The 21984-nt window shown below is 43.7% G+C and overlaps 10 non-coding genes across 10 annotated transcripts; all 10 read right to left on the reverse strand.

Moving 5' to 3' along the window:
- Positions 1–43: 43 nt before the first annotated feature.
- TRNAG-CCC (transfer RNA glycine (anticodon CCC)) lies at positions 44–115 on the reverse strand. Its single transcript has one exon. It is a non-coding gene; the product is annotated as a tRNA-Gly (tRNA).
- A 1532-nt stretch (positions 116–1647) lies between these two features.
- TRNAG-UCC (transfer RNA glycine (anticodon UCC)) lies at positions 1648–1719 on the reverse strand. The gene has a single exon. It is a non-coding gene; the product is annotated as a tRNA-Gly (tRNA).
- Positions 1720–6417: 4698 nt separating this feature from the next.
- TRNAG-CCC (transfer RNA glycine (anticodon CCC)) lies at positions 6418–6489 on the reverse strand. The gene has a single exon. It is a non-coding gene; the product is annotated as a tRNA-Gly (tRNA).
- A 1533-nt stretch (positions 6490–8022) lies between these two features.
- Positions 8023–8094, reverse strand: TRNAG-UCC (transfer RNA glycine (anticodon UCC)). The gene has a single exon. It is a non-coding gene; the product is annotated as a tRNA-Gly (tRNA).
- Positions 8095–9616: 1522 nt separating this feature from the next.
- Positions 9617–9688, reverse strand: TRNAR-CCU (transfer RNA arginine (anticodon CCU)). Its single transcript has one exon. It is a non-coding gene; the product is annotated as a tRNA-Arg (tRNA).
- A 1532-nt stretch (positions 9689–11220) lies between these two features.
- On the reverse strand, positions 11221–11292 carry TRNAG-UCC (transfer RNA glycine (anticodon UCC)). Its single transcript has one exon. It is a non-coding gene; the product is annotated as a tRNA-Gly (tRNA).
- A 3117-nt stretch (positions 11293–14409) lies between these two features.
- On the reverse strand, positions 14410–14481 carry TRNAG-UCC (transfer RNA glycine (anticodon UCC)). The gene has a single exon. It is a non-coding gene; the product is annotated as a tRNA-Gly (tRNA).
- A 3118-nt stretch (positions 14482–17599) lies between these two features.
- TRNAG-UCC (transfer RNA glycine (anticodon UCC)) lies at positions 17600–17671 on the reverse strand. The gene has a single exon. It is a non-coding gene; the product is annotated as a tRNA-Gly (tRNA).
- A 1522-nt stretch (positions 17672–19193) lies between these two features.
- Positions 19194–19265, reverse strand: TRNAR-CCU (transfer RNA arginine (anticodon CCU)). The gene has a single exon. It is a non-coding gene; the product is annotated as a tRNA-Arg (tRNA).
- A 1532-nt stretch (positions 19266–20797) lies between these two features.
- On the reverse strand, positions 20798–20869 carry TRNAG-UCC (transfer RNA glycine (anticodon UCC)). Its single transcript has one exon. It is a non-coding gene; the product is annotated as a tRNA-Gly (tRNA).
- Between the last annotated feature and the right edge of the window lie 1115 nt (positions 20870–21984).

Raw genomic sequence — 21984 nt, forward strand, 5'->3', positions numbered from 1 at the left:
CATTACAATATATCCTGCTTGCAGAATATATAAGTATTTTCAGTGCGTTGGCCGGGAATCAAACCCGGGTCAACTGCTTGGGAAGCAGCTATGCTCACCACTATACCACCAACGCCCTCTGATGTGTTAGCTCTCGGTTCTAAATATTACGTTGCAGAAATCAATGACTATCTTGCACCAGCTTCAATGGTGCATTTGGTTTAGATACCAACATGAGAAGCAGTAGAACGTTTTTTGCAGAGGGTAAGGAACTGGGGATTGAAACCAAGGACAAAGTTGTGCAGAAGAGAAGAAATGAAAAGCAACAGTACAAATAGTAGAAATGAGCATATATAGGCAGCATGGGAAGCAAAGCAGGGAAGAGAAAGAGAACATTCCATGAAATGCCCAGGAGATATATAAGAGCAGAACAAAAAGGGAAGAATGAAATTCAAAGCATGCCCAGAAAGTTGTGTGAAGCTCCCACCAGTCAGTCATTTATGGTTATAATTGTGTGTCTTTACTTTCAAAGTACAGGGTTGTACCTTTCACGATCACTCTTGTATTACACAGACACGAATAGTTGAGAAGTCTTTTCTCACATAGCTGGCACAAGCTTGCACTTTTCCTTTCTGGCTATGTGGAAATGACAGCTTGGTCCTTGGAAGGAAAATCAAGCAAAATTAGCAGAGGATGGTTTCGATACATCGACCTCTGGGTTATGGGCCCAGCACGCTTCCGCTGCGCCACTCTGCTCCTTTGTGAAAGTGTTCTCTTTATGCAGATGAGGAGGCATTCAGAGAAGTGACGTGGGATTGGTCGGGCTCTCACCTCATTTGCCTAAGTATATCGCAAGGCATGCTGGGTGCAGAAAATCTTTATCTTCCCCTCTCACAATCAGTCACAACTGAAAGTCCAGACCCTCTTAGGCACTAGCCGTTTCAGGCCTTTAACAAGACAACAGCTCTCCGACGCTCTCTGTCTCTCTCTCTCTCTGTGATCCTAGTGCTTGCATGCTCAGTATTTGGCTTTTCCTGGGAGCCAGAGATCTACCCGGTGAGGGCTTGCCGGTATAAGGCTTTAGAGCGTTTGGGAGCGTTCGGTACATGAGAGGACGTTGGACTGGAAGCTATGCAAATTTGAAGCATCCAAACTTCCTGCTGCAGTCGGAGGCTCTTTCCATGGACATCTGCCTTTTGGATTCCTCTAAACTTGCCCTCTGATGAAACATTTTGTGAGCTGCAGTTACCTCCGACGGCTACAAGGTGGTGCTACATTCAGGTGAGGGCACAAGTATGCACAAAATGTTGGGGACTTTTGCCAGATTTATTGCTGGATCTTGCATATTTTTTCAGAGGCTAAATATTGCCTAGGAAATGCTTTTTAACATAGAGATGCTGGAGTTAAAATGTCTGGTTGGGCCTCAGCCCTTTCATTGTCTGCCCACTGTAACATATTTTTTTACCAGTACATGTGAGTGGTGACTCTGCTTTATGAAACTTATCATATATTAGGACAATGAATATAGCAGAAGGGGCGATCGAAATGCTTGCCTACATATTTGTTTATTTTTTATATAATGGCTGATTAACCTCTTAATTATATTACCATTTTGTGAAATGTTGCTTTAAAATATATCCTGCTTGCAGAATATATAAGTATTTGTACTGCGTTGGCCGGGAATCGAACCCGGGTCAACTGCTTGGAAGGCAGCTATGCTCACCACTATACCACCAACGCCCTCTGATCTTTGCGCTCTCGGTTCTAAACATTAGGACCCTGAGTTCAATGACTATCATGCACCAGCTTCAATGGTGCATTTGGTTTAGATACCAACATGAAAAGCAATAGAAAGTTTTTGTAGAGGGTAAGGAACTGGGATTGAAACCAAGGACAAAGCTGTGCAGAAGAGAAGAATGGAAAGCAGCAATACAAATAATAGATATGAACACATAGAGGCAGCATGGGAAGCAAAGCAGGGAAGAGAAATAGAGAACATTCCATGAAATGCCCAGGAGATAGATAAGAGCAGAACAAAAAAGGGAAGAATGAAATTCAAAGCCTCCACATAAAAGTGTTTGAAGGTCCCACCAGTCATTCATGCTTATTATTGTGTGCCTTTACTTTCAAAGTACAGTGTGGAGCCTTTGACGATCCCTCTCTTGTATTTCAGCAGACACAGATAGTTGAGAAGTCTTTTCTCACATAGCTGGCACAAGCTTGCGCTTTTCCTTGCTGGTAGCGTGGAAATGACAGCTTGGTCCTTGGAAGTAAAATCAAGCAAAATTAGCAGAGGATGGTTTCGATCCATCGACCTCTGGGTTATGGGCCCAGCACGCTTCCGCTGCGCCACTCTGCTCCGTTGTGAAAGTGTTCTTTTTATGCAGATAAGGAGCATTAGGCAGAGTAGCATGGGATTGGTCTGGCTCTCACCTCATTTGCATAAGTATATCCCAAGGCATGCTGGGTGCAGAAAAACTTCATCTTCCCCTCTCACAATCAGTCATAACTGAAAGTCAGACACTCTTAGGCACTAGCCGTTTCAGGCCTTTATCAAGACAGTAGCTCTTGAACCATCTCTCTCTCGCTCTGTGATCCTAGCACTAGCATGCTCAGGATTTGGCTTTACCTTGGAGCCAGAGATATACCCGGTGAGGGCTTGCCCGGTGTGAGGCTTTTGAGCGTTTGGGAGCGTTGTGGACGTTGGACAGGAAACTATGCGAATATGAAGCCTCCAACATTCCTGCTTCAGTGAGTGGTTCTTTCCATGGACATCTGACTCTTGGATTCCTCTCAACTTGCCTTCTGATAAAACATTTTGTGAGCAGCAGTTTCCTTCGACAGCTACAAGGTGGCGCTACATTCAGGTGAGAGCACAAGTATGCACAAAATGTTAGGGACTTTTGCCAGATTTATCGGTGGATCTTGCATATTTTTTTCAGAGGCTAGATATTGCCTAGAAATGCTTTTTAACATAGAGATGCTGGAGTTACAATGTCTGGTCGGGCCTCAGCCCTTCCATTGTTTGCCCACTGTAACAAATTTATTACCAGCACATGTGTGTTGTGACTCTGCTTTATGAAACTTATCATATATTAGGACAATGTATGTAGCAGAAGGTGCGATTGAGATGTTTGCCCACGTATTTGTTTATTTTTTTATATATGGCTGATTAATCTGTTCGTGAAATTTCCATTTTGTGACATGTTGCATTACAATATATCCTGCTTGCAGAATATATAAGTATTTTCAGTGCGTTGGCCGGGAATAGAACCCGGGTCAACTGCTTGGGAAGCAGCTATGCTCACCACTATACCACCAACGCCCTCTGATGTGTTAGCTCTCGGTTCTAAATATTACGTTGCAGAAATCAATGACTATCTTGCACCAGCTTCAATGGTGCATTTGGTTTAGATACCAACATGAGAAGCAGTAGAACGTTTTTTGCAGAGGGTAAGGAACTGGGGATTGAAACCAAGGACAAAGTTGTGCAGAAGAGAAGAAATGAAAAGCAACAGTACAAATAGTAGAAATGAGCATATATAGGCAGCATGGGAAGCAAAGCAGGGAAGAGAAAGAGAACATTCCATGAAATGCCCAGGAGATAGATAAGAGCAGAACAAAAAGGGAAGAATGAAATTCAAAGCATGCCCAGAAAGTTGTGTGAAGCTCCCACCAGTCATTTATGGTTATAATTGTGTGTCTTTACTTTCAAAGTACAGGGTTGTACCTTTCACGATCACTCTTGTATTACACAGACACGAATAGTTGAGAAGTCTTTTCTCACATAGCTGGTACAAGCTTGCACTTTTCCTTTCTGGCTATGTGGAAATGACAGCTTGGTCCTTGGAAGGAAAATCAAGCAAAATTAGCAGAGGATGGTTTCGATCCATCGACCTCTGGGTTATGGGCCCAGCACGCTTCCGCTGCGCCACTCTGCTCCTTTGTGAAAGTGTTCTCTTTATGCAGATGAGGAGGCATTCAGAGAAGTGACGTGGGATTGGTCGGGCTCTCACCTCATTTGCCTAAGTATATCGCAAGGCATACTGGGTGCAGAAAATCTTTATCTTCCCCTCTCACAATCAGTCACAACTGAAAGTCCAGACCCTCTTATTCACTAGCCGTTTCAGGCCTTTAACAAGACAACAGCTCTCCGACGCTCTCTGTCTCTCTCTCTCTCTGTGATCCTAGTGCTTGCATGCTCAGTATTTGGCTTTACCTGGGAGCCAGAGATCTACCCGGTGAGGGCTTGCCGGTATAAGGCTTTAGAGCGTTTGGGAGCGTTCGGTACATGAGAGGACGTTGGACTGGAAGCTATGCAAATTTGAAGCATCCAAACTTCCTGCTGCAGTCGGAGGCTCTTTCCATGGACATCTGCCTTTTGGATTCCTCTAAACTTGCCCTCTGATGAAACATTTTGTGAGCTGCAGTTACCTCCGACGGCTACAAGGTGGTGCTACATTCAGGTGAGGGCACAAGTATGCACAAAATGTTGGGGACTTTTGCCAGATTTATTGCTGGATCTTGCATATTTTTTGCAGAGGCTAAATATTGCCTAGGAAATGCTTTTTAACATAGAGATGCTGGAGTTAAAATGTCTGGTCGGGCCTCAGCCCTTTCATTGTCTGCCCACTGTAACATATTTTTTTACCAGTACATGTGAGTGGTGACTCTGCTTTATGAAACTTATCATATATTAGGACAATGAATATAGCAGAAGGGGCGATCGAAACGCTTGCCTACATATTTGTTTATTTTTTATATAATGGCTGATTAACCTCTTAATTATATTACCATTTTGTGAAATGTTGCTTTAAAATATATCCTGCTTGCAGAATATATAAGTATTTGTACTGCGTTGGCCGGGAATCGAACCCTGGTCAACTGCTTGGAAGGCAGCTATGCTCACCACTATACCACCAACGCCCTCTGATCTTTGCGCTCTCGGTTCTAAACATTAGGACCCTGAGTTCAATGACTATCATGCACCAGCTTCAATGGTGCATTTGGTTTAGATACCAACATGAAAAGCAATAGAAAGTTTTTGTAGAGGGTAAGGAACTGGGATTGAAACCAAGGACAAAGCTGTGCAGAAGAGAAGAATGGAAAGCAGCAATACAAATAATAGATATGAACACATAGAGGCAGCATGGGAAGCAAAGCAGAGAAGAGAAATAGAGAACATTCCATGAAATGCCCAGGAGATAGATAAGAGCAGAACAAAAAAGGGAAGAATGAAATTCAAAGCCTCCACATAAAAGTGTTTGAAGGTCCCACCAGTCATTCATGCTTATTATTGTGTGCCTTTACTTTCAAAGTACAGTGTGGAGCTTTTGACGATCCCTCTCTTGTATTTCAGCAGACACAGATAGTTGAGAAGTCTTTTCTCACATAGCTGGCACAAGCTTGCGCTTTTCCTTGCTGGTAGCGTGGAAATGACAGCTTGGTCCTTGGAAGTAAAATCAAGCAAAATTAGCAGAGGATGGTTTCGATCCATCGACCTCTGGGTTATGGGCCCAGCACGCTTCCGCTGCGCCACTCTGCTCCGTTGTGAAAGTGTTCTTTTTATGCAGATAAGGAGCATTAGGCAGAGTAGCATGGGATTGGTCTGGCTCTCACCTCATTTGCATAAGTATATCCCAAGGCATGCTGGGTGCAGAAAAACTTCATCTTCCCCTCTCACAATCAGTCATAACTGAAAGTCAGACACTCTTAGGCACTAGCCGTTTCAGGCCTTTATCAAGACAGTAGCTCTTGAACCATCTCTCTCTCGCTCTGTGATCCTAGCACTAGCATGCTCAGGATTTGGCTTTACCTTGGAGCCAGAGATATACCCGGTGAGGGCTTGCCCGGTGTGAGGCTTTTGAGCGTTTGGGAGCGTTGTGGACGTTGGACAGGAAACTATGCGAATATGAAGCCTCCAACATTCCTGCTTCAGTGAGTGGTTCTTTCCATGGACATCTGACTCTTGGATTCCTCTCAACTTGCCTTCTGATAAAACATTTTGTGAGCAGCAGTTTCCTTCGACAGCTACAAGGTGGCGCTACATTCAGGTGAGAGCACAAGTATGCACAAAATGTTAGGGACTTTTGCCAGATTTATCGGTGGATCTTGCATATTTTTTCAGAGGCTAGATATTGCCTAGAAATGCTTTTTAACATAGAGATGCTGGAGTTACAATGTCTGGTCGGGCCTCAGCCCTTCCATTGTTTGCCCACTGTAACAAATTTATTACCAGCACATGTGTGTTGTGACTCTGCTTTATGAAACTTATCATATATTAGGACAATGTATGTAGCAGAAGGTGCGATTGAGATGTTTGCCCACGTATTTGTTTATTTTTTTATATATGGCTGATTAATCTGTTCGTGAAATTTCCATTTTGTGACATGTTGCATTACAATATATCCTGCTTGCAGAATATATAAGTATTTTCAGTGCGTTGGCCGGGAATCAAACCCGGGTCAACTGCTTGGGAAGCAGCTATGCTCACCACTATACCACCAACGCCCTCTGATGTGTTAGCTCTCGGTTCTAAATATTACGTTGCAGAAATCAATGACTATCTTGCACCAGCTTCAATGGTGCATTTGGTTTAGATACCAACATGAGAAGCAGTAGAACGTTTTTTGCAGAGGGTAAGGAACTGGGGATTGAAACCAAGGACAAAGTTGTGCAGAAGAGAAGAAATGAAAAGCAACAGTACAAATAGTAGAAATGAGCATATATAGGCAGCATGGGAAGCAAAGCAGGGAAGAGAAAGAGAACATTCCATGAAATGCCCAGGAGATAGATAAGAGCAGAACAAAAAGGGAAGAATGAAATTCAAAGCATGCCCAGAAAGTTGTGTGAAGCTCCCACCAGTCAGTCATTTATGGTTATAATTGTGTGTCTTTACTTTCAAAGTACAGGGTTGTACCTTTCACGATCACTCTTGTATTACACAGACACGAATAGTTGAGAAGTCTTTTCTCACATAGCTGGCACAAGCTTGCACTTTTCCTTTCTGGCTATGTGGAAATGACAGCTTGGTCCTTGGAAGGAAAATCAAGCAAAATTAGCAGAGGATGGTTTCGATCCATCGACCTCTGGGTTATGGGCCCAGCACGCTTCCGCTGCGCCACTCTGCTCCTTTGTGAAAGTGTTCTCTTTATGCAGATGAGGAGGCATTCAGAGAAGTGACGTGGGATTGGTCGGGCTCTCACCTCATTTGCCTAAGTATATCGCAAGGCATGCTGGGTGCAGAAAATCTTTATCTTCCCCTCTCACAATCAGTCACAACTGAAAGTCCAGACCCTCTTAGGCACTAGCCGTTTCAGGCCTTTAACAAGACAACAGCTCTCCGACGCTCTCTGTCTCTCTCTCTCTCTGTGATCCTAGTGCTTGCATGCTCAGTATTTGGCTTTTCCTGGGAGCCAGAGATCTACCCGGTGAGGGCTTGCCGGTATAAGGCTTTAGAGCGTTTGGGAGCGTTCGGTACATGAGAGGACGTTGGACTGGAAGCTATGCAAATTTGAAGCATCCAAACTTCCTGCTGCAGTCGGAGGCTCTTTCCATGGACATCTGCCTTTTGGATTCCTCTAAACTTGCCCTCTGATGAAACATTTTGTGAGCTGCAGTTACCTCCGACGGCTACAAGGTGGTGCTACATTCAGGTGAGGGCACAAGTATGCACAAAATGTTGGGGACTTTTGCCAGATTTATTGCTGGACCTTGCATATTTTTTTCAGAGGCTAAATATTGCCTCGGAAATGCTTTTTAACATAGAGATGCTGGAGTTAAAATGTCTGGTCGGGCCTCAGCCCTTTCATTGTCTGCCCACTGTAACATATTTTTTTACCAGTACATGTGAGTGGTGACTCTGCTTTATGAAACTTATCATATATTAGGACAATGAATATAGCAGAAGGGGCGATCGAAATGCTTGCCTACATATTTGTTTATTTTTTATATAATGGCTGATTAACCTCTTAATTATATTACCATTTTGTGAAATGTTGCTTTAAAATATATCCTGCTTGCAGAATATATAAGTATTTGTACTGCGTTGGCCGGGAATCGAACCCGGGTCAACTGCTTGGAAGGCAGCTATGCTCACCACTATACCACCAACGCCCTCTGATCTTTGTGCTCTCGGTTCTAAACATTAGGACCCTGAGTTCAATGACTATCATGCACCAGCTTCAATGGTGCATTTGGTTTAGATACCAACATGAAAAGCAATAGAAAGTTTTTGTAGAGGGTAAGGAACTGGGATTGAAACCAAGGACAAAGCTGTGCAGAAGAGAAGAATGGAAAGCAGCAATACAAATAATAGATATGAACACATAGAGGCAGCATGGGAAGCAAAGCAGGGAAGAGAAATAGAGAACATTCCATGAAATGCCCAGGAGATAGATAAGAGCAGAACAAAAAAGGGAAGAATGAAATTCAAAGCCTCCACATAAAAGTGTTTGAAGGTCCCACCAGTCATTCATGCTTATTATTGTGTGCCTTTACTTTCAAAGTACAGTGTGGAGCTTTTGACGATCCCTCTCTTGTATTTCAGCAGACACAGATAGTTGAGAAGTCTTTTCTCACATAGCTGGCACAAGCTTGCGCTTTTCCTTGCTGGTAGCGTGGAAATGACAGCTTGGTCCTTGGAAGTAAAATCAAGCAAAATTAGCAGAGGATGGTTTCGATCCATCGACCTCTGGGTTATGGGCCCAGCACGCTTCCGCTGCGCCACTCTGCTCCGTTGTGAAAGTGTTCTTTTTATGCAGATAAGGAGCATTAGGCAGAGTAGCATGGGATTGGTCTGGCTCTCACCTCATTTGCATAAGTATATCCCAAGGCATGCTGGGTGCAGAAAAACTTCATCTTCCCCTCTCACAATCAGTCATAACTGAAAGTCAGACACTCTTAGGCACTAGCCGTTTCAGGCCTTTATCAAGACAGTAGCTCTTGAACCATCTCTCTCTCGCTCTGTGATCCTAGCACTAGCATGCTCAGGATTTGGCTTTACCTTGGAGCCAGAGATATACCCGGTGAGGGCTTGCCCGGTGTGAGGCTTTTGAGCGTTTGGGAGCGTTCGGGACGTGAGTGGACGTTGGACAGGAAACTATGCGAATATGAAGCCTCCAACATTCCTGCTTCAGTGAGTGGTTCTTTCCATGGACATCTGACTCTTGGATTCCTCTCAACTTGCCTTCTGATAAAACATTTTGTGAGCAGCAGTTTCCTTCGACAGCTACAAGGTGGCGCTACATTCAGGTGAGAGCACAAGTATGCACAAAATGTTAGGGACTTTTGCCAGATTTATCGGTGGATCTTGCATATTTTTTCAGAGGCTAGATATTGCCTAGAAATGCTTTTTAACATAGAGATGCTGGAGTTACAATGTCTGGTCGGGCCTCAGCCCTTCCATTGTTTGCCCACTGTAACAAATTTATTACCAGCACATGTGTGTTGTGACTCTGCTTTATGAAACTTATCATATATTAGGACAATGTATGTAGCAGAAGGTGCGATTGAGATGTTTGCCCACGTATTTGTTTATTTTTTTATATATGGCTGATTAATCTGTTCGTGAAATTTCCATTTTGTGACATGTTGCATTACAATATATCCTGCTTGCAGAATATATAAGTATTTTCAGTGCGTTGGCCGGGAATCAAACCCGGGTCAACTGCTTAGGAAGCAGCTATGCTCACCACTATACCACCAACGCCCTCTGATGTGTTAGCTCTCGGTTCTAAATATTACGTTGCAGAAATCAATGACTATCTTGCACCAGCTTCAATGGTGCATTTGGTTTAGATACCAACATGAGAAGCAGTAGAACGTTTTTTGCAGAGGGTAAGGAACTGGGGATTGAAACCAAGGACAAAGTTGTGCAGAAGAGAAGAAATGAAAAGCAACAGTACAAATAGTAGAAATGAGCATATATAGGCAGCATGGGAAGCAAAGCAGGGAAGAGAAAGAGAACATTCCATGAAATGCCCAGGAGATATATAAGAGCAGAACAAAAAGGGAAGAATGAAATTCAAAGCATGCCCAGAAAGTTGTGTGAAGCTCCCACCAGTCAGTCATTTATGGTTATAATTGTGTGTCTTTACTTTCAAAGTACAGGGTTGTACCTTTCACGATCACTCTTGTATTACACAGACACGAATAGTTGAGAAGTCTTTTCTCACATAGCTGGCACAAGCTTGCACTTTTCCTTTCTGGCTATGTGGAAATGACAGCTTGGTCCTTGGAAGGAAAATCAAGCAAAATTAGCAGAGGATGGTTTCGATACATCGACCTCTGGGTTATGGGCCCAGCACGCTTCCGCTGCGCCACTCTGCTCCTTTGTGAAAGTGTTCTCTTTATGCAGATGAGGAGGCATTCAGAGAAGTGACGTGGGATTGGTCGGGCTCTCACCTCATTTGCCTAAGTATATCGCAAGGCATGCTGGGTGCAGAAAATCTTTATCTTCCCCTCTCACAATCAGTCACAACTGAAAGTCCAGACCCTCTTAGGCACTAGCCGTTTCAGGCCTTTAACAAGACAACAGCTCTCCGACGCTCTCTGTCTCTCTCTCTCTCTGTGATCCTAGTGCTTGCATGCTCAGTATTTGGCTTTTCCTGGGAGCCAGAGATCTACCCGGTGAGGGCTTGCCGGTATAAGGCTTTAGAGCGTTTGGGAGCGTTCGGTACATGAGAGGACGTTGGACTGGAAGCTATGCAAATTTGAAGCATCCAAACTTCCTGCTGCAGTCGGAGGCTCTTTCCATGGACATCTGCCTTTTGGATTCCTCTAAACTTGCCCTCTGATGAAACATTTTGTGAGCTGCAGTTACCTCCGACGGCTACAAGGTGGTGCTACATTCAGGTGAGGGCACAAGTATGCACAAAATGTTGGGGACTTTTGCCAGATTTATTGCTGGATCTTGCATATTTTTTCAGAGGCTAAATATTGCCTAGGAAATGCTTTTTAACATAGAGATGCTGGAGTTAAAATGTCTGGTTGGGCCTCAGCCCTTTCATTGTCTGCCCACTGTAACATATTTTTTTACCAGTACATGTGAGTGGTGACTCTGCTTTATGAAACTTATCATATATTAGGACAATGAATATAGCAGAAGGGGCGATCGAAATGCTTGCCTACATATTTGTTTATTTTTTATATAATGGCTGATTAACCTCTTAATTATATTACCATTTTGTGAAATGTTGCTTTAAAATATATCCTGCTTGCAGAATATATAAGTATTTGTACTGCGTTGGCCGGGAATCGAACCCGGGTCAACTGCTTGGAAGGCAGCTATGCTCACCACTATACCACCAACGCCCTCTGATCTTTGCGCTCTCGGTTCTAAACATTAGGACCCTGAGTTCAATGACTATCATGCACCAGCTTCAATGGTGCATTTGGTTTAGATACCAACATGAAAAGCAATAGAAAGTTTTTGTAGAGGGTAAGGAACTGGGATTGAAACCAAGGACAAAGCTGTGCAGAAGAGAAGAATGGAAAGCAGCAATACAAATAATAGATATGAACACATAGAGGCAGCATGGGAAGCAAAGCAGGGAAGAGAAATAGAGAACATTCCATGAAATGCCCAGGAGATAGATAAGAGCAGAACAAAAAAGGGAAGAATGAAATTCAAAGCCTCCACATAAAAGTGTTTGAAGGTCCCACCAGTCATTCATGCTTATTATTGTGTGCCTTTACTTTCAAAGTACAGTGTGGAGCCTTTGACGATCCCTCTCTTGTATTTCAGCAGACACAGATAGTTGAGAAGTCTTTTCTCACATAGCTGGCACAAGCTTGCGCTTTTCCTTGCTGGTAGCGTGGAAATGACAGCTTGGTCCTTGGAAGTAAAATCAAGCAAAATTAGCAGAGGATGGTTTCGATCCATCGACCTCTGGGTTATGGGCCCAGCACGCTTCCGCTGCGCCACTCTGCTCCCTTGTGAAAGTGTTCTTTTTATGCAGATAAGGAGCATTAGGCAGAGTAGCATGGGATTGGTCTGGCTCTCACCTCATTTGCATAAGTATATCCCAAGGCATGCTGGGTGCAGAAAAACTTCATCTTCCCCTCTCACAATCAGTCATAACTGAAAGTCAGACACTCTTAGGCACTAGCCGTTTCAGGCCTTTATCAAGACAGTAGCTCTTGAACCATCTCTCTCTCGCTCTGTGATCCTAGCACTAGCATGCTCAGGATTTGGCTTTACCTTGGAGCCAGAGATATACCCGGTGAGGGCTTGCCCGGTGTGAGGCTTTTGAGCGTTTGGGAGCGTTGTGGACGTTGGACAGGAAACTATGCGAATATGAAGCCTCCAACATTCCTGCTTCAGTGAGTGGTTCTTTCCATGGACATCTGACTCTTGGATTCCTCTCAACTTGCCTTCTGATAAAACATTTTGTGAGCAGCAGTTTCCTTCGACAGCTACAAGGTGGCGCTACATTCAGGTGAGAGCACAAGTATGCACAAAATGTTAGGGACTTTTGCCAGATTTATCGGTGGATCTTGCATATTTTTTTCAGAGGCTAGATATTGCCTAGAAATGCTTTTTAACATAGAGATGCTGGAGTTACAATGTCTGGTCGGGCCTCAGCCCTTCCATTGTTTGCCCACTGTAACAAATTTATTACCAGCACATGTGTGTTGTGACTCTGCTTTATGAAACTTATCATATATTAGGACAATGTATGTAGCAGAAGGTGCGATTGAGATGTTTGCCCACGTATTTGTTTATTTTTTTATATATGGCTGATTAATCTGTTCGTGAAATTTCCATTTTGTGACATGTTGCATTACAATATATCCTGCTTGCAGAATATATAAGTATTTTCAGTGCGTTGGCCGGGAATAGAACCCGGGTCAACTGCTTGGGAAGCAGCTATGCTCACCACTATACCACCAACGCCCTCTGATGTGTTAGCTCTCGGTTCTAAATATTACGTTGCAGAAATCAATGACTATCTTGCACCAGCTTCAATGGTGCATTTGGTTTAGATACCAACATGAGAAGCAGTAGAACGTTTTTTGCAGAGGGTAAGGAACTGGGGATTGAAACCAAGGACAAAGTTGTGCAGAAGAGAAGAAATGAAAAGCAACAGTACAAATAGTAGAAATGAGCATATATAGGCAGCATGGGAAGCAAAGCAGGGAAGAGAAAGAGAACATTCCATGAAATGCCCAGGAGATATATAAGAGCAGAACAAAAAGGGAAGAATGAAATTCAAAGCATGCCCAGAAAGTTGTGTGAAGCTCCCACCAGTCAGTCATTTATGGTTATAATTGTGTGTCTTTACTTTCAAAGTACAGGGTTGTACCTTTCACGATCACTCTTGTATTACACAGACACGAATAGTTGAGAAGTCTTTTCTCACATAGCTGGCACAAGCTTGCACTTTTCCTTTCTGGCTATGTGGAAATGACAGCTTGGTCCTTGGAAGGAAAATCAAGCAAAATTAGCAGAGGATGGTTTCGATACATCGACCTCTGGGTTATGGGCCCAGCACGCTTCCGCTGCGCCACTCTGCTCCTTTGTGAAAGTGTTCTCTTTATGCAGATGAGGAGGCATTCAGAGAAGTGACGTGGGATTGGTCGGGCTCTCACCTCATTTGCCTAAGTATATCGCAAGGCATGCTGGGTGCAGAAAATCTTTATCTTCCCCTCTCACAATCAGTCACAACTGAAAGTCCAGACCCTCTTAGGCACTAGCCGTTTCAGGCCTTTAACAAGACAACAGCTCTCCGACGCTCTCTGTCTCTCTCTCTCTCTGTGATCCTAGTGCTTGCATGCTCAGTATTTGGCTTTTCCTGGGAGCCAGAGATCTACCCGGTGAGGGCTTGCCGGTATAAGGCTTTAGAGCGTTTGGGAGCGTTCGGTACATGAGAGGACGTTGGACTGGAAGCTATGCAAATTTGAAGCATCCAAACTTCCTGCTGCAGTCGGAGGCTCTTTCCATGGACATCTGCCTTTTGGATTCCTCTAAACTTGCCCTCTGATGAAACATTTTGTGAGCTGCAGTTACCTCCGACGGCTACAAGGTGGTGCTACATTCAGGTGAGGGCACAAGTATGCACAAAATGTTGGGGACTTTTGCCAGATTTATTGCTGGATCTTGCATATTTTTTCAGAGGCTAAATATTGCCTAGGAAATGCTTTTTAACATAGAGATGCTGGAGTTAAAATGTCTGGTTGGGCCTCAGCCCTTTCATTGTCTGCCCACTGTAACATATTTTTTTACCAGTACATGTGAGTGGTGACTCTGCTTTATGAAACTTATCATATATTAGGACAATGAATATAGCAGAAGGGGCGATCGAAATGCTTGCCTACATATTTGTTTATTTTTTATATAATGGCTGATTAACCTCTTAATTATATTACCATTTTGTGAAATGTTGCTTTAAAATATATCCTGCTTGCAGAATATATAAGTATTTGTACTGCGTTGGCCGGGAATCGAACCCGGGTCAACTGCTTGGAAGGCAGCTATGCTCACCACTATACCACCAACGCCCTCTGATCTTTGCGCTCTCGGTTCTAAACATTAGGACCCTGAGTTCAATGACTATCATGCACCAGCTTCAATGGTGCATTTGGTTTAGATACCAACATGAAAAGCAATAGAAAGTTTTTGTAGAGGGTAAGGAACTGGGATTGAAACCAAGGACAAAGCTGTGCAGAAGAGAAGAATGGAAAGCAGCAATACAAATAATAGATATGAACACATAGAGGCAGCATGGGAAGCAAAGCAGGGAAGAGAAATAGAGAACATTCCATGAAATGCCCAGGAGATAGATAAGAGCAGAACAAAAAAGGGAAGAATGAAATTCAAAGCCTCCACATAAAAGTGTTTGAAGGTCCCACCAGTCATTCATGCTTATTATTGTGTGCCTTTACTTTCAAAGTACAGTGTGGAGCCTTTGACGATCCCTCTCTTGTATTTCAGCAGACACAGATAGTTGAGAAGTCTTTTCTCACATAGCTGGCACAAGCTTGCGCTTTTCCTTGCTGGTAGCGTGGAAATGACAGCTTGGTCCTTGGAAGTAAAATCAAGCAAAATTAGCAGAGGATGGTTTCGATCCATCGACCTCTGGGTTATGGGCCCAGCACGCTTCCGCTGCGCCACTCTGCTCCCTTGTGAAAGTGTTCTTTTTATGCAGATAAGGAGCATTAGGCAGAGTAGCATGGGATTGGTCTGGCTCTCACCTCATTTGCATAAGTATATCCCAAGGCATGCTGGGTGCAGAAAAACTTCATCTTCCCCTCTCACAATCAGTCATAACTGAAAGTCAGACACTCTTAGGCACTAGCCGTTTCAGGCCTTTATCAAGACAGTAGCTCTTGAACCATCTCTCTCTCGCTCTGTGATCCTAGCACTAGCATGCTCAGGATTTGGCTTTACCTTGGAGCCAGAGATATACCCGGTGAGGGCTTGCCCGGTGTGAGGCTTTTGAGCGTTTGGGAGCGTTGTGGACGTTGGACAGGAAACTATGCGAATATGAAGCCTCCAACATTCCTGCTTCAGTGAGTGGTTCTTTCCATGGACATCTGACTCTTGGATTCCTCTCAACTTGCCTTCTGATAAAACATTTTGTGAGCAGCAGTTTCCTTCGACAGCTACAAGGTGGCGCTACATTCAGGTGAGAGCACAAGTATGCACAAAATGTTAGGGACTTTTGCCAGATTTATCGGTGGATCTTGCATATTTTTTTCAGAGGCTAGATATTGCCTAGAAATGCTTTTTAACATAGAGATGCTGGAGTTACAATGTCTGGTCGGGCCTCAGCCCTTCCATTGTTTGCCCACTGTAACAAATTTATTACCAGCACATGTGTGTTGTGACTCTGCTTTATGAAACTTATCATATATTAGGACAATGTATGTAGCAGAAGGTGCGATTGAGATGTTTGCCCACGTATTTGTTTATTTTTTTATATATGGCTGATTAATCTGTTCGTGAAATTTCCATTTTGTGACATGTTGCATTACAATATATCCTGCTTGCAGAATATATAAGTATTTTCAGTGCGTTGGCCGGGAATAGAACCCGGGTCAACTGCTTGGGAAGCAGCTATGCTCACCACTATACCACCAACGCCCTCTGATGTGTTAGCTCTCGGTTCTAAATATTACGTTGCAGAAATCAATGACTATCTTGCACCAGCTTCAATGGTGCATTTGGTTTAGATACCAACATGAGAAGCAGTAGAACGTTTTTTGCAGAGGGTAAGGAACTGGGGATTGAAACCAAGGACAAAGTTGTGCAGAAGAGAAGAAATGAAAAGCAACAGTACAAATAGTAGAAATGAGCATATATAGGCAGCATGGGAAGCAAAGCAGGGAAGAGAAAGAGAACATTCCATGAAATGCCCAGGAGATAGATAAGAGCAGAACAAAAAGGGAAGAATGAAATTCAAAGCATGCCCAGAAAGTTGTGTGAAGCTCCCACCAGTCAGTCATTTATGGTTATAATTGTGTGTCTTTACTTTCAAAGTACAGGGTTGTACCTTTCACGATCACTCTTGTATTACACAGACACGAATAGTTGAGAAGTCTTTTCTCACATAGCTGGCACAAGCTTGCACTTTTCCTTTCTGGCTATGTGGAAATGACAGCTTGGTCCTTGGAAGGAAAATCAAGCAAAATTAGCAGAGGATGGTTTCGATCCATCGACCTCTGGGTTATGGGCCCAGCACGCTTCCGCTGCGCCACTCTGCTCCTTTGTGAAAGTGTTCTCTTTATGCAGATGAGGAGGCATTCAGAGAAGTGACGTGGGATTGGTCGGGCTCTCACCTCATTTGCCTAAGTATATCGCAAGGCATGCTGGGTGCAGAAAATCTTTATCTTCCCCTCTCACAATCAGTCACAACTGAAAGTCCAGACCCTCTTAGGCACTAGCCGTTTCAGGCCTTTAACAAGACAACAGCTCTCCGACGCTCTCTGTCTCTCTCTCTCTCTGTGATCCTAGTGCTTGCATGCTCAGTATTTGGCTTTTCCTGGGAGCCAGAGATCTACCCGGTGAGGGCTTGCCGGTATAAGGCTTTAGAGCGTTTGGGAGCGTTCGGTACATGAGAGGACGTTGGACTGGAAGCTATGCAAATTTGAAGCATCCAAACTTCCTGCTGCAGTCGGAGGCTCTTTCCATGGACATCTGCCTTTTGGATTCCTCTAAACTTGCCCTCTGATGAAACATTTTGTGAGCTGCAGTTACCTCCGACGGCTACAAGGTGGTGCTACATTCAGGTGAGGGCACAAGTATGCACAAAATGTTGGGGACTTTTGCCAGATTTATTGCTGGACCTTGCATATTTTTTTCAGAGGCTAAATATTGCCTCGGAAATGCTTTTTAACATAGAGATGCTGGAGTTAAAATGTCTGGTCGGGCCTCAGCCCTTTCATTGTCTGCCCACTGTAACATATTTTTTTACCAGTACATGTGAGTGGTGACTCTGCTTTATGAAACTTATCATATATTAGGACAATGAATATAGCAGAAGGGGCGATCGAAATGCTTGCCTACATATTTGTTTATTTTTTATATAATGGCTGATTAACCTCTTAATTATATTACCATTTTGTGAAATGTTGCTTTAAAATATATCCTGCTTGCAGAATATATAAGTATTTGTACTGCGTTGGCCGGGAATCGAACCCGGGTCAACTGCTTGGAAGGCAGCTATGCTCACCACTATACCACCAACGCCCTCTGATCTTTGTGCTCTCGGTTCTAAACATTAGGACCCTGAGTTCAATGACTATCATGCACCAGCTTCAATGGTGCATTTGGTTTAGATACCAACATGAAAAGCAATAGAAAGTTTTTGTAGAGGGTAAGGAACTGGGATTGAAACCAAGGACAAAGCTGTGCAGAAGAGAAGAATGGAAAGCAGCAATACAAATAATAGATATGAACACATAGAGGCAGCATGGGAAGCAAAGCAGAGAAGAGAAATAGAGAACATTCCATGAAATGCCCAGGAGATAGATAAGAGCAGAACAAAAAAGGGAAGAATGAAATTCAAAGCCTCCACATAAAAGTGTTTGAAGGTCCCACCAGTCATTCATGCTTATTATTGTGTGCCTTTACTTTCAAAGTACAGTGTGGAGCTTTTGACGATCCCTCTCTTGTATTTCAGCAGACACAGATAGTTGAGAAGTCTTTTCTCACATAGCTGGCACAAGCTTGCGCTTTTCCTTGCTGGTAGCGTGGAAATGACAGCTTGGTCCTTGGAAGTAAAATCAAGCAAAATTAGCAGAGGATGGTTTCGATCCATCGACCTCTGGGTTATGGGCCCAGCACGCTTCCGCTGCGCCACTCTGCTCCGTTGTGAAAGTGTTCTTTTTATGCAGATAAGGAGCATTAGGCAGAGTAGCATGGGATTGGTCTGGCTCTCACCTCATTTGCATAAGTATATCCCAAGGCATGCTGGGTGCAGAAAAACTTCATCTTCCCCTCTCACAATCAGTCATAACTGAAAGTCAGACACTCTTAGGCACTAGCCGTTTCAGGCCTTTATCAAGACAGTAGCTCTTGAACCATCTCTCTCTCGCTCTGTGATCCTAGCACTAGCATGCTCAGGATTTGGCTTTACCTTGGAGCCAGAGATATACCCGGTGAGGGCTTGCCCGGTGTGAGGCTTTTGAGCGTTTGGGAGCGTTCGGGACGTGAGTGGACGTTGGACAGGAAACTATGCGAATATGAAGCCTCCAACATTCCTGCTTCAGTGAGTGGTTCTTTCCATGGACATCTGACTCTTGGATTCCTCTCAACTTGCCTTCTGATAAAACATTTTGTGAGCAGCAGTTTCCTTCGACAGCTACAAGGTGGCGCTACATTCAGGTGAGAGCACAAGTATGCACAAAATGTTAGGGACTTTTGCCAGATTTATCGGTGGATCTTGCATATTTTTTCAGAGGCTAGATATTGCCTAGAAATGCTTTTTAACATAGAGATGCTGGAGTTACAATGTCTGGTCGGGCCTCAGCCCTTCCATTGTTTGCCCACTGTAACAAATTTATTACCAGCACATGTGTGTTGTGACTCTGCTTTATGAAACTTATCATATATTAGGACAATGTATGTAGCAGAAGGTGCGATTGAGATGTTTGCCCACGTATTTGTTTATTTTTTTATATATGGCTGATTAATCTGTTCGTGAAATTTCCATTTTGTGACATGTTGCATTACAATATATCCTGCTTGCAGAATATATAAGTATTTTCAGTGCGTTGGCCGGGAATCAAACCCGGGTCAACTGCTTAGGAAGCAGCTATGCTCACCACTATACCACCAACGCCCTCTGATGTGTTAGCTCTCGGTTCTAAATATTACGTTGCAGAAATCAATGACTATCTTGCACCAGCTTCAATGGTGCATTTGGTTTAGATACCAACATGAGAAGCAGTAGAACGTTTTTTGCAGAGGGTAAGGAACTGGGGATTGAAACCAAGGACAAAGTTGTGCAGAAGAGAAGAAATGAAAAGCAACAGTACAAATAGTAGAAATGAGCATATATAGGCAGCATGGGAAGCAAAGCAGGGAAGAGAAAGAGAACATTCCATGAAATGCCCAGGAGATATATAAGAGCAGAACAAAAAGGGAAGAATGAAATTCAAAGCATGCCCAGAAAGTTGTGTGAAGCTCCCACCAGTCAGTCATTTATGGTTATAATTGTGTGTCTTTACTTTCAAAGTACAGGGTTGTACCTTTCACGATCACTCTTGTATTACACAGACACGAATAGTTGAGAAGTCTTTTCTCACATAGCTGGCACAAGCTTGCACTTTTCCTTTCTGGCTATGTGGAAATGACAGCTTGGTCCTTGGAAGGAAAATCAAGCAAAATTAGCAGAGGATGGTTTCGATACATCGACCTCTGGGTTATGGGCCCAGCACGCTTCCGCTGCGCCACTCTGCTCCTTTGTGAAAGTGTTCTCTTTATGCAGATGAGGAGGCATTCAGAGAAGTGACGTGGGATTGGTCGGGCTCTCACCTCATTTGCCTAAGTATATCGCAAGGCATGCTTGGTGCAGAAAATCTTTATCTTCCCCTCTCACAATCAGTCACAACTGAAAGTCCAGACCCTCTTAGGCACTAGCCGTTTCAGGCCTTTAACAAGACAACAGCTCTCCGACGCTCTCTGTCTCTCTCTCTCTCTGTGATCCTAGTGCTTGCATGCTCAGTATTTGGCTTTTCCTGGGAGCCAGAGATCTACCCGGTGAGGGCTTGCCGGTATAAGGCTTTAGAGCGTTTGGGAGCGTTCGGTACATGAGAGGACGTTGGACTGGAAGCTATGCAAATTTGAAGCATCCAAACTTCCTGCTGCAGTCGGAGGCTCTTTCCATGGACATCTGCCTTTTGGATTCCTCTAAACTTGCCCTCTGATGAAACATTTTGTGAGCTGCAGTTACCTCCGACGGCTACAAGGTGGTGCTACATTCAGGTGAGGGCACAAGTATGCACAAAATGTTGGGGACTTTTGCCAGATTTATTGCTGGATCTTGCATATTTTTTCAGAGGCTAAATATTGCCTAGGAAATGCTTTTTAACATAGAGATGCTGGAGTTAAAATGTCTGGTTGGGCCTCAGCCCTTTCATTGTCTGCCCACTGTAACATATTTTTTTACCAGTACATGTGAGTGGTGACTCTGCTTTATGAAACTTATCATATATTAGGACAATGAATATAGCAGAAGGGGCGATCGAAATGCTTGCCTACATATTTGTTTATTTTTTATATAATGGCTGATTAACCTCTTAATTATATTACCATTTTGTGAAATGTTGCTTTAAAATATATCCTGCTTGCAGAATATATAAGTATTTGTACTGCGTTGGCCGGGAATCGAACCCGGGTCAACTGCTTGGAAGGCAGCTATGCTCACCACTATACCACCAACGCCCTCTGATCTTTGCGCTCTCGGTTCTAAACATTAGGACCCTGAGTTCAATGACTATCATGCACCAGCTTCAATGGTGCATTTGGTTTAGATACCAACATGAAAAGCAATAGAAAGTTTTTGTAGAGGGTAAGGAACTGGGATTGAAACCAAGGACAAAGCTGTGCAGAAGAGAAGAATGGAAAGCAGCAATACAAATAATAGATATGAACACATAGAGGCAGCATGGGAAGCAAAGCAGGGAAGAGAAATAGAGAACATTCCATGAAATGCCCAGGAGATAGATAAGAGCAGAACAAAAAAGGGAAGAATGAAATTCAAAGCCTCCACATAAAAGTGTTTGAAGGTCCCACCAGTCATTCATGCTTATTATTGTGTGCCTTTACTTTCAAAGTACAGTGTGGAGCCTTTGACGATCCCTCTCTTGTATTTCAGCAGACACAGATAGTTGAGAAGTCTTTTCTCACATAGCTGGCACAAGCTTGCGCTTTTCCTTGCTGGTAGCGTGGAAATGACAGCTTGGTCCTTGGAAGTAAAATCAAGCAAAATTAGCAGAGGATGGTTTCGATCCATCGACCTCTGGGTTATGGGCCCAGCACGCTTCCGCTGCGCCACTCTGCTCCCTTGTGAAAGTGTTCTTTTTATGCAGATAAGGAGCATTAGGCAGAGTAGCATGGGATTGGTCTGGCTCTCACCTCATTTGCATAAGTATATCCCAAGGCATGCTGGGTGCAGAAAAACTTCATCTTCCCCTCTCACAATCAGTCATAACTGAAAGTCAGACACTCTTAGGCACTAGCCGTTTCAGGCCTTTATCAAGACAGTAGCTCTTGAACCATCTCTCTCTCGCTCTGTGATCCTAGCACTAGCATGCTCAGGATTTGGCTTTACCTTTGAGCCAGAGATATACCCGGTGAGGGCTTGCCCGGTGTGAGGCTTTTGAGCGTTTGGGAGCGTTGTGGACGTTGGACAGGAAACTATGCGAATATGAAGCCTCCAACATTCCTGCTTCAGTGAGTGGTTCTTTCCATGGACATCTGACTCTTGGATTCCTCTCAACTTGCCTTCTGATAAAACATTTTGTGAGCAGCAGTTTCCTTCGACAGCTACAAGGTGG

This window comes from Lissotriton vulgaris, chromosome 9, assembly GCF_964263255.1.
Source record: "Lissotriton vulgaris chromosome 9, aLisVul1.2, whole genome shotgun sequence".
NCBI lineage: Eukaryota > Metazoa > Chordata > Amphibia > Caudata > Salamandridae > Lissotriton > Lissotriton vulgaris.